At 41.5% G+C, this 4,444-nt stretch overlaps 1 long non-coding RNA gene across 1 annotated transcript; it reads left to right on the forward strand.

The window, feature by feature from the left end:
• The first annotated feature begins 1,118 nt into the window (after nucleotides 1-1,118).
• Nucleotides 1,119-4,228, forward strand: LOC134475719 (uncharacterized). The gene is made up of 2 exons (XR_010046926.1): nucleotides 1,119-1,250; nucleotides 3,426-4,228. It is a non-coding gene; the product is annotated as an uncharacterized LOC134475719 (long non-coding RNA).
• Nucleotides 4,229-4,444: the final 216 nt, after the last annotated feature.

Here is a 4,444-nt window from a genome sequence, read left to right on the forward strand (position 1 = left end):
CATGATACAAAGGCCATGGGCTGCTGGACTTTACAAGGCCAAGTGACCATCCCCAAATATCTCTGCCAGGCCTCATTAATTGTCCCCTTCAAGGCAGTGCTGAGAAGTCAGATGTTGGGGAAACTGATCCTTACATGATAATCTTCGTTGGTATTGGCTTACAATTTATTAGGCCCCCAAAGCACATATTGCTTTATTCCCTCCTCACCAGAGCCTGAGCAAGAAGTGCCACTAGTTCCCACTTACACCTGAGGAAACTGAGGTACCAGAAAGAGTTTGTCCACTGTTTCATTGTATAAAGAGCACTTTGGGTGTTTATAGAACTGAATGACTATGAGGAATGGTGAGAGGACCCACTCGAAAGTCTCATAAGCCCAAGTCTCGTCACCTGAGGTACCCATGGGTCACACTCACCACTGACCTGCTGATAACCCAGTCAGGCCCCAGAAGGTTCATGCCAGAGTTATACCCCATGCTCTCTGGAGTGCAAGCCTCTGGTCACAAAGGAGGAAGGGAGGGCCTGGGAACTGCATGATGGGTCCTCAACAGCTGCTCTGACAGAGGGCAATGGTCAGACGAACACTTACCAAGCTCCTCAGGACACAGCTCAAGACAACTTTGTTCTCTTAACCTGGAAACTAGCCAGGTACATCAGGGACATGTAAAGAAGAGTGGCTCTGCTCCCAGGGCTGAGTTTGACTGAGATCACTGGGGGTCATTACCACGGTTCCTTTTGTACATCTTTGTCCCTGCTGACTACTTTTCTTAGAAAGGAACAGAAAATGAAGAAAGACAGGAGTAGCATCTATGACAACTGACACCCACACATTGCCAGGAAAGAGACAGATGAAACCCTTGCACAGAGTAGGTTTGGTGATGCCCCCCCAATCCAAGGGAAACACGTGGTTACAGATTAATAACCAAAGAACAGATTGTTCTGGATAAATTTCTTGGAAAGTCAGAAACCACACAATGGCCAGCAACACCAAAGGTCAACAGCCAGCTAGCTTGTCAATAAACCTAAGTTGCACTTTTCTTGGCAGAAAGGATATGAATGTGGGCAACTGGACTTTGTAACAATAGCCCCAAAATAACCCAGCATTTCAGGATTGGAAAATCAACAAAGCAGCTCAACACGAAAGTTGCACTGGCTGAGGACACAGTTTACACTGGGATTTCCATGAAGGGATGGAGGAGCTGTGGCTTGATCAGTGGAGAGACAACCTTGGGAGAACAGCCAAGAGGCCAAGGTCAGACACTGTATCAGTTTTACATTTCTATACCAAAATATCTGAAGTTGGATAATTTATAAAGTAAAGAGTTTTATTTAGCTCACAGTTTTGAAGGCTGAAAGTCCAAGATTGGCAGCCTTATTTCTTTTGGCCTCTGGCTTTTGGCATCAAGGCAGGAGTATATGTGAAGGGGAGAGATCACATAGTGAGACAGGAAGCCAGAGTGTAGGGAGGCCACTCCAGATCTCCAGTGACCAGGGCTCATTTCCTGACCTGTGACTTTGGGCTCACTTTTAGCCCACTGGAGTTTTCAGATACAAAAAGAAAGCAAAACTTCATAGAATAACTATGCTTTCAGAATTCTGAACAGATGGATGATGACTAAAAGCAGTATCCCAAGCTTCTCTCCTTTAAGGCATCTTTCTCTTTCTTGAATGTACTTTTCCTTAGTCCACCCGTGGCTGCCTCTTCTTGATTTCCTCTTAAATGCAATCCTCTCAGCAAGGCTATGTCTAAACATTTTGCTAACTAGAGCTTCCTCATGGCTCTCTTTCTCTCTATGTATTCTATTTATTTATGGAACAAAATCTGCATTTTGTAAGTTATTTTATTGCTTCTCACCTACCTGTGGTGTCTCCCACCAATTACTAAGCTCTTAAGAGGCAGAACTTTTTGAATGTTTTGTCCACTAACAGTAGAAGTAGCCAGTGCCAATCACAAGATAGATGAATAGGTGGATGCATGGATACATAGGTAGATGAGAGATACAGTCAGAAAGACAGACATAGAGATGGAAGTCTCACCAGCTGGATGGGTGAATGCATGAAAGGTTATTATAAGATTCAAATGAGAGAGTGCACCTGAAATTACTAGAGACCCACTAGAAGATTTGATATTAATGTAATACAACCTTGCCACACCCTAGTGCCAGGCACTGTGACGGATGCTTTACAAATATCACTATCTCAAATCATCTAATTCTGTGAGACAATGATGCCATTGTACAAATAGAGAAACAGGGGTTCCAGTGAGGTTAAGTAACTGCTGATGACCACAAGATTGGTAAGCTTATGTAAGCCCGCTTGAAAGTTTACATTCTTCTCAAAATGACTCCAAGTGTCTCAGCATTAGCAAAACGACCACGCAAGGAAGTTCTCCCGGTTATGACAGATGTACAGCTGACACTGCTAAGTGAAGTGGCTCTGTGGTAATTGCTGAGTCAGTCTGTCTTTGAACAACTTTTCATCTACCTTCTCTTTTACTGCGAGTTGTCTTTTCTTACTGCTGTAATCAAAGAACCTTCACTTAACAGCAATTCATCTCAAAGGCACCATTTCTAATCACTTCTAGCATGAAATTGGTTCTTGTTAAAAGTGGGTGTAAACTGGGAGTCAAGAATTGGTACCATGCCTGAGACACTGAGTCCAATCTTCAATACCAAGAAAGAAAATTTATTTCAGTAGGGAAGAATGTCGGTGAGTTAGCTGCAGTCTCCTCTGATTCCTCTAGAGACTTTTTATTTTAAATTTTTAACTTCAAGTTCATCCAAGGAGTGAAATTTGAGGATTAGTATACATATACACAAGTACTAGTTTGCCTGTTTCACCAGTTTCTTTTAAAAGTCACAAAAGAGAGAAAAACTAAAGTACTTTGGGGAACAATGTGGCAATCTGAAGATACAGATATTTCACAGTATGCTACTTCTGCTACTACTTAAGATTTTATTGCAAACCTTTATGGTATCAAAGAGATTTCATTGTGGTGTCAACCACATTTCCTTATTTAATCATCACACAACACTTTGAAGCATCCACTGCAAATGTGCCCGTGCTACAGAAATAAGTACCAGTTCAGAGAAAGTAAGAGCTTGACCACTTGAGATCAGTTCCTTGAGTGAACACTGGAGTGTTTACTGCTGCATTTCCCATGGTCAAAACACAAGATCCCCCTACAGGAACTCTGCACAGGATAGAGTCCCTATAGAACCCACTCTGGAAGATATAAGGACAAAAACCACCCAAGAGAGAGTAGGACGAACTTGAAAGTCTTGTGATCACGTTCAGGATCTTAACTTTGTGCCCTTTTATGACTAACATGGAATCCAAAGGGCAAATAACCATGATCGTTAGAGATGCAGAGTGAGGCAGAGCCCCAGAGTCCTCAGAGGAGAGCATGGTCTGTCTCTTCTTCCAGGAAGAAGACTCTGAGATGGAGACACTGAAGTCCAGTGACACCCAGCAGTCCTCACACTTGTGCAGCAATCATCACACTGACCAGGAGTTTGTAACAAGTGCAGATTTCTGGACCCCATTCCAAACCAAATGTATCATAACCTCAAGGAGTGGAACCTAAGACTGCATTCTTTATAAGGTCCCCAGGAAGGATTGGACGATTGGCAAATCGGAAAATTATTGGTGTGGAAGAGAAACAGCCTAGGCTTGGGATCTGTATTAGGTTGAAGAATATCCTTCCAAAATCTGTGACGAGAAACCTTAAATGTGTGACTATAAACTCAGAAAGTGACCTTATTCCAAAATAGAATCTATATTAGTGTAATTCCAGTCAACTTTCTAGTCACTACAGTTGGGTTCTATAAAGTCACTACAAACATCAAATTAGAGAATTTGAGCCATTGATTCTGAGAGAAATGAAAGAGTTAATATGTGAGTCTTTTGTGATAAGGTTTTCCACAATTAATCATATGTATCTGTGTGTGTGTGCATGCATGCATTTCACACGCATTTCTGTTGGCACACTCCTTATTCAACACATCTGCTCAATTCTTTTACACTGAACTCATGACCAACAGTGCTACAACTCATGCCTGAAAAAAAAGCTGATCTAATGTAATGTTTCTTCATCAGACACATCAGTCTTTTTGCACATATGAATGCCAGACAGCAGCTGGGGGGTGCATTTTAAACAGCAAAATCACTAAGAAAAAACACAAAATTGCAAAACAACAAAAAGTGGTACTAAATAAATTGCAAAACAGATACTTGTTTATAAGAGCTGATACTTTGACTTCAGCTGGGAATGTGTGCATCTGGTCATTCAAAATTTTCACTGCTCTTTTATCTGCAAATGACCATATATCTTGGTTTTAGGGCTGCAAATAAATTTTCATGGCCATTTATCCACTCATGAAATCCTCAAATAATGAGGATTTTTTTTTTTTTTACAAAATGAGGCCTTACTGGATCCAGGTAGGC

This window comes from Cavia porcellus, unplaced genomic scaffold, assembly GCF_034190915.1.
Source record: "Cavia porcellus strain 051 isolate PalLab524CR breed Dunkin Hartley unplaced genomic scaffold, mCavPor4.1 scaffold_4, whole genome shotgun sequence".
Lineage (NCBI taxonomy): Eukaryota > Metazoa > Chordata > Mammalia > Rodentia > Caviidae > Cavia > Cavia porcellus.